Raw genomic sequence first — 14332 nt, 5'->3', positions numbered from 1 at the left:
AACATTTATATTGCCATAAATATTGAGGCCATGGAAATAATTAAGAAACACTACAGAACATACAATTACAATGTATAACACAAAGAAATGATATTCATAAGCAAACAGCTGTAACATGTAACATTACAAATAATATGATAACAAACACACAACTTCGAATACCTTTCCACTTTCAAATGTGACAATATAAGCTACTATAACATTGACTTACACTTATAGACAGTGGATTACCTTTTTCCTGCCAGACAGTATCACTTCTCTATCTGCCAAGTCAGTAAAAAGCGGTATTGAGCCAAAGCCATTTTCACCCACTTGGCTTGGTATGTCATAGCGGCTTTAGTCTCTAAAAATTATGTTTACAGTAAATCTTCATGGGACATGTTTTTGCTTCACTATATATTAACCAACTTGACCTGATGGTGAAATATGAACTTGGCAGGAAGAGAGATAAATATTACATTCACAGTGACTCTGTGACAGCAGTGACTGAGCTAGAGGGAGTGACTATAATCACCCTGACGCTAAATCTCAATTCAGAATTACACACTACACACTCGCATATCATACACTAGTTTATACATAAATTTGGTTCACCTTACATTCACAGAGAAATTTTCAACAGTTGCTTATATAGATGAATTACTTTTTCAGCACTCATTTATGATTTACTGCAGTGACTTCAAGTATATTATATACTCTATGGGTTTATTATAAGTATTTACTTTCTTTAATTTAGGAGAAGATGCCAGTTTGATCTGTCTCGCTGGATCTGAAGAACAACTTCTTTCATTGGACTTTGTCTTAAGACCAGGTAAGTAAATGTATTTGAAATTATTTGATGCCTGGAGACAATCTTTGAAGATTGAATTTACACATGGATATGCTGCTGTCAATATGCATTGCTTGATCCACTCCCCATACATTTTGATACTTAATGTTGCTTTCCACACAACTATACATAATACTTTTAACAAATGTGGATCTGCGTGGATTTTCTGAAAATGCTCCCAAGTGTTTGGAATGTGACAGAAATCTGTTCACTTGTGAGTAAATTAAAAATCACAATGAATGTACCAATTATTGTATATAATTCAAGCCTGTGTCATGGTTTAGGACATGGAGGATACATCTTGCATGCCAATTGAGTACAAAAGTTTCAGATGACATTGAATTTAACGAGCTGTTAAGTCTTTGACAAAATCTGCTGTTTTCATTTGTATTTCCATGATATCATGAGGTCAAGAGCAGATGATTACCTGTCAATACACCCTAGATAGCATTACACATATTTTACATTTCATATCCACCAGAAAATCAAAATTTCGTACAGTATTAAACATCAGTGATTCAGCATAGGAAATTCAAAGCCTTCAGTTTCCCTGGAAGTGTTTTCCTGGAAAAGTATGCCTTTGAAAGTTTTTCTGTCATCAAAAGATTTTTTGAGTTGTTTCAAGGAGAGGTAAAAGGCTGCTGTAATACTGGCTTTTATGACATACTCCGAATGGATGGCAATGTTCAACAAAATGGAAAAAATATTTATATGGTGGTTATGAATTGTCCTTAGCTGCTTTACTCTCACAATTCCCCAAAAGATGATGTAGAAGTTGTTTATCTTGTGCAAACCTTGATTCAAAGACACTTTTATAAGAATGAAAGATTTTTGATTGTAGGAAATGACTGAATCAGATATTAATTTTTGGTTTTAACATTTAATTTGACAGATATCTCTGTTGAAGATGTGCTAACAGAGATTGCACAGAATATTGATCGTGACATATGGCAACAATTCATGAGAAATAAACCCTGTCCAGGAGTGACAGAAACAAAAATACAAGATGAGATTCATCAACACCCATACAACAGAACAGAGTGTATTTACCAATGTCTGTTAGATTGGAAAAGAAGAAATGTTGTTTTGGACAATGATAACATCAAAGATCTTGTTGCAGCACTCTTTAAGTTTGACAAAAAGTTAGCGCTTGATATAAAAAGGAATTACTGTGAATAGATTTTATCTTGAATCATAAAGATAAATTTTTATTCACATGTATGTAAATAGTACAACAAAAGTTACAGCAGAGTTCGCTCATCAAATTGTAGTATGCAACTAAAACTGTTGCTTTCTCGATCCTCTCATTAATTAGCTAAATCAGTAATGCTAAATTTGCGGAGACTTCTGGCAAATCAATACCCATTTATAAAAATGTCAGCAAACAACATTGTTCAAACATTGCACAAAATGATGGCATGATTTGCATATTATTCTGCAACTGGTGCAAGTGAATTGAATACACTATAATTAATTTTGCAATATTCAAGCCAAAGTGGTAGGATAGCAACACAATAGAGGTAGTAAAAAAAATCAATCTTTGTTTTTTTTATTATTTGAAAAAACTCTGATGAAAAAGTAGCTGCTTACTAAGCATCTGTGATAGCAATCTGTTAAGTGTCCAATTGTAAGTTCCATATGATATTGCTTTATGTAAATAGTAGACGTCATTATTTATTGACACTTAAAATAATTATATCATGTCTAACACAGATTCTACATGTGTAATGATTGATTTGTGATTTATTACAATGCAAATGGTGTTTTACAATTTACCTCTGCAGTTGTAATTTCTTACCAAGTAACATAATTTTATCTCAGACTGAATTCATTTCCTCATTTTTAAAAGAGTTACAAGTATAAATGTCCAAGGTATATGAATGTAGAAATATTTTCCAAGGCCAAAACTAAATTTTTATAACATTATTCTTATAGAATTACTTCCATACATTCTTCCTGACATATTCAGTACTAATTACATCAGTAAAAATCAGGGTTTTCAAACAAATGTTTTTCAGGGGAAAGTGAAATATGTGTACAAGCTGATGAATGTCATATATGTCCAATAAGGATTTCCAGAGTTGATTTAAGTACAGTATTGGTGAGGTACAGTAATATTATGTTACTATGCACTATCTCAGTATTCACCAAATCAATGATGTATGTGTGATTCAGACCAATTATGTGTATGTATGTGTGACTGATTGCTCAAACACGTACAAATGTTGCTTTTACTAGAAAATGTACCTGTGTTATAATTGATCCATGTAACGTACTGTACATAACGTGATCATTTCTTTATTGGTTACCAGTATTTAAACAAAAGTTTCCAGACTGAAATAAATGAAATTGTTCAATTAGATATTTAAAGGCCCAGCAACTGTAACTTTTGACAATATTTCCAGGTTTTTACTTTTTTAGTCACATGGGTCGGCTACAGTGTCCATGTCTCCTTGCCATAGTGTGTTGAAATACCCAGTATTCAGCTTGTCATCTTTGTCTGTTTCTTCTAATAATCAAGTTTATCCAAATACATTCTATAGAGTTCTATAGGTATTCTATAGATATATTTGACCCCATTTTCTGTAGAATTCTGTAGAAAAATCAAGATTCCAAAGAAATTTATAGAATATTTCTTGTAACAATTGCCCTGAATACAATTGTCAAACCAAGCAATATGTATTTCAAAATGCTATGGATGTAGACCAAGAAAGTATAGTTGATACATAGAACAAATAGACTGACAATGATCGTCAATGACTGTAGCTTTAAGGTGACATATTGCCCCTTTAGAACATCTTTTAAACATCTTATTGTAATACTAATATCCAATATTTAACCTTTACACACTATGCTTACACCATGCAAAATTGATGTAAATCTGATTTCTAATATTCAAGAACTTTGCAGTTTGATGGTCAACTGGATTTAAGGTATCAAGTACAGGCACTCTTATAATCTTAATTCAAAACCAATACGTTCTACCAAGAATTCCAATGGACCACGCAAATGCACAATGCAAATGCACATAGAAATATTATGTATTTCCATACACGCTTCTACACATGGGTTTGTTTGTACCGCGACCACATGATCTTTTGTCTTTTTGAGGTACTATGTGTGTGTAGAACACTTTGTGTCTTTTTTATTCCAGAGTAGAACCTTTGAGCATAGTGCATTGTAAAGGAATGCACCTCAATTGCTTCTTGTTGTCTGTCTAAAAATAGTGTCAATCAAAATAATAACACACTTATGGAGCACATCCACTCAAAATTAATTACAAGTTTGATTCTGGGCGATACATCCTGAAACTACTTATTATCAATTTTCAAAAGGCCTGTCCATAATTTCAGGTCAAATACCAATTGTTGGTATTGAAATATGATATATGAAAAATGCTACAAAAGACAATGGTAGTTTAGACTCTGTATATTTCATTGTCATGTGACTGAACAAAGTCATGTGACTAAACAAAGTCAGGCATTTTGTATGTATAGTATTCTGAATTTTCTAAACTTTTCATAGCCTTCCATGTCTTATTTTAACCAGGTTTTTACAGATAATTGTGAATGTCCTCTGTAGTATTGATAGACGAGAATTCACAAACTTAAGTGAAAACAAATTATGTGTCAAAAAAAGTGAAAAAAAATTGTTTTTAAAAAGTGAAAAAAAATTATGTGTCAAAAAAGTCATTTAGTAGAATATTCAGTACTCATATATGAAAAAGGGGTCAAATTATGATATTCTTCTGCAAAAAAAATCATTTTTAAAGACACATCAATAAAATTCCAATCGTTGTTCCTTTTTACTGAAATTTTCATGTGGCATGGAAAGGCCAGTGGACTGTTTTTTACTTGAAAAGGGCCAGTGGAAAGAATTATCAAATAGCGGAGGCAACATTTCTAATAGTGAGCACCTCTCATTCTTTTGTAAATTTTGTTTTTCTAAAAAAAGCATGATCATGTGTTCAACCATAAAAAAAGGTTTAGTCCTGAAAATGTCTTGCTGACTGCTCCTAGTTGTGAAAAATTTACATATATGATTCAAAAACCTCTGTGTAAATTTGGCTAGTGAACAAAATAAATGTATGAAGTTTTTTCTGACTTTGTACAACACTTGACAAAACTGCCAATCAACAATAGCACAATCTTTGCATTCTGCATCAGAGTGTCTTGGAGTTTCATCATTGTATATAACGTGTAATGGTGACATTGAATGGAAAATATGAAAGGTTACAGGAATGTGTGAATTAAAAAAGTATGTAAAGACACTGTGCTCTGTTAAGTTAATTTTTCAATGACTTTTGATAAATAAAATCCAATAATTTCAATTTTAATGGTCCAGCTGTTATTAATTCATGGTGATTACCATAGATAACGGCCATTATGATGATAATGATGTGTGATTAAGCTGTTTTACTGAAGATTTTCAACATTGTGGCTATCTGATGTAGCATGCAAGAACACAGTACTTCTATTTTGTATGTATTTTCCTATGCATATACATTTATCGCATCATATCACAGAACACCTGATGATGTACATGTCGTCCTTGCCTGCTTCTACATCTCTTCCGTCCAATAATTTACTGACACACTACTAAACAGTATCCCTACAAACATCAGTGCCATGTCAAAGGTCACCGGTAGAGTCCTGAAAAATTTTCATATCTGTGTACAATGATTGAGGATTGAAGTAGAAAATCTCCGGAAATTCTTAATTCAACACATCTGAAAATTTGTTGTCTGTTAAGATAGGGGACTATCTGTTGGTAGTGCAGCATGAGCTAACTCTATTGGTTTGCCTGTAGAAATGCAAAAAAGGCAATATTACCATTTGCTTAAACTTCCCTAAAGGACTCGGATTGAGAAATCATTTAGAAAGATATATTCAACAAGTGGTGTTATGGTACTGGATTTCAAGACAAAATGGCAAGATTATTCCTGTATGTACAGAAGAACGACCGAAGAAACGCTGACTCAGCAGTTTTTCGTATTGCTTTTGATAAATGTATCATTGTGTACCTTCATTGCACGGTCAGCAACATACATTTTTCTTCATACATTCATAAGTCACCTGTAAGGGAATGTTGTAGAACACTATGCTACAGGATAAGGAAATGTTTCAGACTTTAAATCAGCTCCTTAACATTTTTGAGCATTCTGAAATCGATCATAAAGCATAAAATCAAAGCATATGGCATATTTCTTTAGATGTAACTCAAATTTTAACACCATTGTAATACTTTTTTGGCTCATCACATTTTTCGTCTACTCACTGGATCCAGCAACATACATGTATGTACATGTATATACATCGACAATAACAATAAATACTTTTACACAGTTGTCCACCTTAAGAGGGCGCTCTGCTGCCGAAACCATCTTCTCCCTCACACCACAGTCCACACTTTTATTTTGGAGAGAATTGCAAAAACCATAACACAACATTCTCATTTTAGGTGATATATCATTTTACCTGAAATATACATGTAAATGAGCAAAATTTTTAACTTGAGTAAAGTTACACGTGTTTTTTGCAGATTCGCTGACCAAAATTAATGGTGTTATCTCTCCATGCTACATGCATGTTGTTACGTGCAGAGAAAACGAACAAAAGGGTGAACTCAGCAGTTAACGTTTAAACAAAATTTATTACGAAAATAAAACTAATTGCTAAGTTAGGGATAGGATACAAGCTTTAAAGTGTACAGACTACTTATCTCAGCTGGGACGGCAAAGCTCCAGTCTCAGAGTTGTAACAGTCAGTCGGATGAATGAACAGTCCTTTGGCTTGCAGGCTTGAATTTGCACAAAGTCCACAGTATAAATCCAGCGTTGGCAGTGAAGGTCTTGAAAAGTCTTGAGAATGACTACTGCTGGAGTTTAGTAACACACAAGAGACACGATCCCAAAAGTCTGACTGGAAGCTGTGCACGTCCCTTTTATAAAGGCATGTAAGAACAATCTAGAACTTTTATTGACATGCTAATTACTATTCTAAAATTATCTCCCTTACGCAACTAATCAACTTTCCAGAACATTCCAAACATGACTAATTGAATTCAAGGTTGTGAGGTCATCAAGGGCAGTGACCTTGGGAATGTTCTAGACTAATTGAACTCAGGTCATGATGAGTGTGGGGGAAATGACCTACATAACACACCCCCTCTTCAAAAAAGAAAATTTTTCAAAGAAAAATCTTTCTTTCACAAATGTTATCTTGAAAAGGATTTAAGTACTCAAATTTTGTTTTACTCTAAAGTAAAATTTCTTGAAAGTGAACAACAATAAAATTTCTTGAAAGTGAATAACAATAATTTCTAAATACGAGAGAGACAGTCTGCAATTAAATTGTCTCTGCCTTTGATATGTCTAATGTCAAGATTAAACTCCTGTAACATTAAACTCCATCTTAGCAATCTCTGATTTTTGCCTTTAAATTTCTGCAGAAAAACAAGAGGGTTGTGATCAATATAAACCACTATTGGCTGATTTGAAGAAGTAACATAAACTTCAAAATGCTGTAAAGCTAATATCAAAGATAAACACTCTTTTTCAATTGTAGAGTAGTTTCTCTGGGATTTGTTAAATTTGCGTGAAAAATAGCAAACAGGATGATCTACCCCATGACTATCCTCTTGCAATAAAACAGCACCAGCAGCCGTATCACTAGCATCCACAGCTAATTTGAATGGCAAAGTGAAATCTGGTGCAGACAACACTGGAGCACTTTGCAGTATGGCTTTAGTGTATCAAATGCCTGTTGGCATTGCTCTGACCAAACAAACTTTACTTTCTTTTTAAGTAAGTTAGTCAAAGGCTCAGTAATTGTGGAGAAATTTGGACAGAATTTTCTGTAGTAACCAGCCATACCGAGAAAGCGCATCAGTTGTCGTTTGCAGTTTGGTATGGGAAAACTTGAAATGGCACTGATTTTGGCATCAACAGGTTTTACCTCACCCTGTCCTACAGTATGTCCGAGGTAAGTTACCCTTGCCCAACCAAACTCAGATTTGGCAAGGTTGACAGTCAACATTGCTTTGCTCAGTCTCTCAAAGAACTTCCGCATGAGCTTGATGTGTTCCTCCCAGGTGTCACTATACAGGACGACGTCGTCAATGTAGGCTGCACACCCGTCTAGCCCGGATATGACGTCGTTGATCATCCGTTGGAACGTTGCCGGAGAGTTCTTCATTCCGAATGGCATCACCTTGTACTGGAACAATCCGTCTGGTGTAACAAAGGCGGATATTTCACGAGCACGATCCGTCAGAGGGACTTGCCAAAATCCCTTCAGTAGGTCAAATTTTGTCACATACTTGGCTTTTCCCACTCGGTCGATGCAGTCATCAATCCTCGGGTATGGGAAAGTGTCTGTCTTTGTTAAAGTGTTGACCTTCCTAAAGTCCGTGCACATACGATAACTGTGATCTGATTTGGGAACAAGTATGCACGGCGAACTCCAGTTACTTTACTGGGTTCAATAAAGTCATTGTCCAGTAGGTATTTGACTTCTTCCTGGAGATATTTCGCTTTTGTTGGATTCAGTCTGTATGGATGTTGTTTTACAGGCTTACTGTCCCCAACATCAACGTCGTGATAGATGACGTTTGTCCTCGTTGGAACATCTTGAAATAGGTGTTTATATTCGTGAAGCAGTTCTTTCACCTGTTGTTTTGTTGTTCTGGCTGGAGGTGTGCCAACTTTGTAGACTCCAGCTTCTCCAGGATTTCTGAGTTCTGAAGCTTGACCGAGCCCAGCTTTGCGTTTAGAGTATTTTCACTCAAGTCAGTTTCAGTATCACTATCTTCATAATGGTTTGAACTGACTGCACTGACAGGCTGAGTTATAGTAGGATTATCCCTATCCAAATATGGCTTAAGCATATTTATGTGACATAGCTGTTTTTGTTTTCGCCTGTCAGGTGTTATTATGATGTAATTTAAATCACTCAATTTCTTATCAATTAGGTATGGCCCAAAGTAACGAGCATGGAGTGGTTTGCCAGGAATTGGAAGTAGAACAAGAACTTTTGACCTGGTTCAAACTTCCGTTTTGAGGTGCTTTTATCATATTTGGTTTTCATTGACTGCTGAGATGACTCAAGATTTTCTCTGGCTAATTCACATGCTTTAGAGAGTTTTGTACGAAAATCTGACACATATTGCAAAATATTCAGACAATCATCATCGTCTGATAAGAATTTCTCTTTAACGAGCTTAAGTGGGCCACGGACTGTATGTCCAAATACAAGCTCAAATGGGCTAAAACCAGAGACTCCTGAATTGACTCTCTAACAGCAAAGAGCAAAAAATGAATTCCTTCTTCCCACTGTTCTCTGTGTCAAAACAGTAAGTCCTAATCATGTTTTTCAAAGTTTGATGAAATCGTTCAAGAGCACCCTGACTTTCTGGATGATAGGCGGATGACCTATACTGTTTAATGCCTAGCTGATCCATTACTTGTTGAAAAATACCAGACATAAAGTTGGAGCCTTGATCGGACTGGACACATTTAGGGAGGCCGAATAAAGTGAAAAATTTGACTAAAGCTCTCACTATAGTCTTTGTCTTTATATTTCTCAGTGGTATGGCTTCGGGGAACCGAGTTGATGTACACATAATTGTCAACATGTACTCATTTCCTGATCTTGTTTTGGTAGGGGCCCAACACAGTCTATTAGTATCCTACTAAATGGTTCTTGAAATGCAGGAATTGGCTGTAAAGGGGCCTTTGGAATGGTCTGATTCGGCTTTCCTACCATTTGACATGTGTGACAAGTTTTACCAGAAATGTGCTACATCCTGCCTGAGATTAGGCCAATAAAAGTGACTGAGAATTTTATGATAAGTTTTCCTTACTCCCAAATGACCAGCCCAGGGCGTTTCATGGGCCAGGCGCAATATTTCAGCACGATAGGGCTTTGGAACCACAATTTGATGTTTTATAGCCCAATCGTCATCAACCAAGACATCTGGAGGTCTCCATTTACGCATGAGAATACCAGATTTTGTATAATAGGAAACAGAGCTATCTGAAGTTTTACCTTCATCATCTACCCTGTCAAACAAAGACAAAATATCTGGGTCTTTGTGTTGTTCTGCAATGAGATTTGATCTAGAAAATGTCTGACTTTGGTCAGCAGAAGTTTTACTGGAAGTTTCAAATCCACGAGGGATAACGGAATGATCCGTGTCAAACACCTGACTGAGAAAGGTGTCATTTAAGTCAACATCTGTGACATTATTTTTGAGAGTATTTTGATTCTCGGAAGTTTTCTTTGACATGGCTCGAGTAATGGCACATGAAGGAAATAAATCGGGTATCTCTTGTTCAATTGGCTCTGGATCCTGATCTAAACTAGGATTATCAGTCACAAGTGGATTAGTAATGACCTTGTCCCAGCAAGGTCGTTTCCAAGAAGAAGGTGAATCCCTTCAAAAGGCAAAAAAGGCCTAATACCTAAAGCCACAGGTCCAGAAACAAAGTCCGAAGACAAATAGACATTATGGAGAGGAACAGGAATGTAGTCATTACAATCTACCCCCTTAATAAGAACTTTAGAACCTGAAAATGACTTTTCAGAAAACGGCAGGGTATCTGCCAACAAAAGAGACTGGGAAGCCCCGGTATCTCTTAAAATTTTGACAGGGGTAGCAGAAGAAAAATCACTAGAAAGTGATATAAAACCATCATGAATAAATGGTTCGAAAATACCCATAATGCTATCTTGTGAAGAATTGACCTTGACCTCATTAATTGGGGATGAGAGGGGTTTAACCTCAGAAAATGTGTTGCACACATTATTAGACTCTAATTGAGTTGATGAAGAAATAAAGCCGGTTGGCTTAGATCCACTTTGACCTTCACGTTTTCTTTTCAATTTGAAACACTCTGACATTAAATGGCCGTCTTTCTTACAATAATTACAAGAAAGTGTACCAAACTGTTTGTCAGTCAGGAGATTGAGACTTGGGATCTGATGATGTGGGAGTGTTACTTGAACTCTGTGAACTGTTGTCATTTGATTTTCTACTCTCCTTGAAAAATTCTTGGATGAAAAGGAGGAGTTAAATTTACCTGCATTGTTTCTGTATGAAAAGGACTGGGATGGTTTGCTGAGAAATGAAGATTTGTGGGTCAACGAATAATCATCGGCCAAACGTGCAGCAACCTCCAATGTATCTGCCTTTTGTTCATTGATAAACGTCTTGATGTCACTCCGGATGCACCTTTAAATTCCTCAATCAAAACAAGTTGTCGTAATTTGTCATAATTCTGACTGACCTTTTCAGAAGAACACCAGCGATCAAACAGTTGTTCTTTTGTTCGAGCAAATTCAACATAAGTTTGGTCTTTCGCCTTCTCACAATCCCTAAATTTCTGACGGTACGCTTCAGGCACCAACTCATAACCCTTGAGAATTAATTCCTTCACAGAATCATAATTTGAAGCCTGCTCTACTGACAACTGAATGTAAATTTCTCTGGCTTTACCCACCAAAGCACTCTGCAAAAGCATAGACCAGGACTCCTTAGGCCAATTCAGACTCTGAGCAATTTTCTCAAAATGGAGAAAATATTTGTCAACATCCTTTTCTTGGAAAGGGGGAACTAACCTGAAATGCTTAGTGATGTCAAACTTGTCCGAAGGGAAGAATTTCCTGACTGTCCAAGCTCTAAACGTTTTATTTCTACCTGTAATCGCTGTTCTTCTAATCGCAATTCTTTTTCTCTCTGTCTTTCTTCCATTTCTAATCTTTCCTGCCTTTCTTTTCTTTCTGTCTTTCTTCCATTTGCAATTCTTTTTCTTTCATTTCCTTTTCTAATTCCAATTTCTTAAGCTCCAAATCTGCCTGTCTCTCTTTTTCCATTTGTAATTCTTTCTCTCTCATTTGTAATTCTAGTTTCTTGATCTCCAAATTTGTCTGCATTTCTAATTCTAATTTCTTAGTTCAGAGGTAGACTGGGCTCATAATCTTTCAGGGTGGATTCCTCAAATTGGCCTAAATCAACTAGATGTTTGGCAATACGGTACTGTATTTCCCTCTTGCGCATAGATCTTTTAACTTCTACTTTAAGGAAATTTGCCAGTGCTATGAGGTTGTCTTTTCTGAGGGAATTAAATGTGTCCTGATCAAGGTCATCCATAAATTCGTCTGGTTTAAATTCCGCCATGATTAAATTTCGCTGAGTTCACAGTATACAGTAGTTTTGAAAAGGCTGTCAAAATGTTGTCAAACGGCTCAAAATATTCGTCTCCCGGACAAGCCCCCAATTGTTACGTGCAGAGAAAACGAACAAAAGGGTGTGAACTCAGCAGTTAAGTTTAAACAAAATTTATTACGAAAATAAAAAAATTGCTAAGTTAGGGATAGGATACAAGCTTTAAAGTGTACAGACTACTTATCTAGCTGGGACGGCAAAGCTCCAGTCTCAGAGTTGTAACAGTCAGTCGGATGAATGAACAGTCCTTTGGCTTGCAGGCTTGAATTTGCACAAAGTCCACAGTATAAATCCAGCGTTGGCAGTGAAGGTCTTGAAAAGTCTTGAGAATGACTACTGCTGGAGTTTAGTAACACACAAGAGACACGATCCCAAAAGTCTGACTGGAAGCTGTGCACGTCCCTTTTATAAAGGCATGTAAGAACAATCTAGAACTTTTATTGACATGCTAATTACTATTCTAAAATTATCTCCCTTACGCAACTAATCAACTTTCCAGAACATTCCAAACATGACTAATTGAATTCAAGGTTGTGAGGTCATCAAGGGCAGTGACCTTGGGAATGTTCTAGACTAATTGAACTCAGGTCATGATGAGTGTGGGGGAAATGACCTACATAACAATGTGAAAATGTCATTTGTCTCTACGGAACATAGGACCATCATAGCCTTGGTTCGGCTACAGTTTCTAATCTGTCACCTCTACTGAAGTGCTCACAACGGTCTAGCTAGGCCCGCCTCAAGCCAAACCTACATCCATATCCTCGTGCCAGCTCACTGAGCCGGGTGACGCTAGTAATCTCAAAATTGGGAAGGAGAGAGCCACAGCTCGTAGCCAAGCTCTTTGTCAATCACATACCTGTGATCAATGTTTTTTTAATTTATCCATTCTTGTGAACAGAACCCCTAATCATCCGGGAACGTACAAATGTGTCTGTGGTCATAGACAATACAAATTTCTGTGCACGCATTTTGTCGTCTTTGTTTACACATCGTTTACACTCATGAGGCCCTTGACATTGCCGAAATCATATACGAGAGCATTTTTTCGGACTCAAGTTCGCTTGGCAGAAATAGAAGCTATTCGAAACCCGGTGATGAGGATGACTTTGAATTTTACACGCAGTTTATTGTATTTCACAGTTCACTCTCATATTCTACAGTTTTATTATCTTCTGAGAAACAGATTTTAAATTAAAACGAAGAGGAATTAGAAATACTATACTACCTTCCAGATTGACAAAGACAGTGACATCATAGATTTCAAAGAGCAGTCGTGAAGTTTATATGGTGAGGTTTTAAACTAGAAAAAATGTTAGGATCCAAGCATTCAGAGAGCAAATCTTCTCAATCTAATCGTAATACTATTTTTAAACGTTTTGAGACAAAACCAGAGGAGCATACTTGATGAACAAATTGTAATTAAACAGACTCAGAGACGATGCAACGCTATTTTGCAAAACAATGAAGTGTACCTACGTCAACTAGTTTGTCGCCGTTCAGATATTCTTCAATGGCAACGAAACATTTGATAACATTCAAGTCGATCAAACTTTCTAAACTTTTTAAAAATGGCACAAACATCACTATCAAGAAGCTTTCATCTTGGTTGAGGTGGTTCTACTCTGATCTTTTATATGGTTTCTCACTGAATAGCAAGGTTCGTGTGTAAAATGTAACTTAATACTAGTATGTAATTTTCCGAAGAAAAACATTGGCGACGATTCCTCAAGTGGGCAGAGACACGTTATTTTATAGTTTTATTCAGTGCTAAACTGTAATATCAGCCAATTTTATCGTCGACAAGATGATAAATTGACAACTCCGTGAAAGTTGCAAAGGGTCAAGCAGAGCACATGGCACTTGAGGTATAGCTGTGGGTCCATAGCTGTTGTGTTTTCAGACGGGACTCCTGCTTTTACGGCTGGTTTTGACTTTTACGATTTTAACCCCGTCCATAGCTGTGGTGGAGGGGTTAAATCGTAAAAGTCAAAACCAGCCCGTAAAAGGCAGGAATCCCGTCTGAAAACACCACAGCTATGGACGGGGTTAAAATCGTAAAAGTCAAAACCAGCCCGTAAAAGGCGGGAATCCCGTCTGAAAACACCATAGCTATGGACCCACAGCGTAGAAAGTGAAAGACTTAACCTTTCCTCAAAAAAGAGCAAACTTTCAACCATTTTCTCACCAAATCAACAAGTAGCAGATCAGAAATTATACAAAATTGAGAGCCATTGTTTGATTTTCATATTTACGGGTCACCTCGCTTGAACTACA

At 36.3% G+C, this 14332-nt stretch overlaps 1 long non-coding RNA gene across 1 annotated transcript; it reads left to right on the top strand.

Moving 5' to 3' along the window:
• The first annotated feature begins 734 nt into the window (after positions 1-734).
• On the top strand, positions 735-5159 carry LOC139122805 (uncharacterized). The gene is made up of 2 exons (XR_011549536.1): positions 735-811; positions 1722-5159. It is a non-coding gene; the product is annotated as an uncharacterized lncRNA (long non-coding RNA).
• The last annotated feature ends 9173 nt before the right edge of the window (positions 5160-14332 follow it).

The sequence above is a fragment of the Ptychodera flava genome, chromosome 22 (genome assembly GCF_041260155.1).
Source record: "Ptychodera flava strain L36383 chromosome 22, AS_Pfla_20210202, whole genome shotgun sequence".
NCBI lineage: Eukaryota > Metazoa > Hemichordata > Enteropneusta > Ptychoderidae > Ptychodera > Ptychodera flava.
Note: the sequence above shows the minus strand (reverse complement) of the source record. Positions and strands in the feature narration are given on the sequence as shown.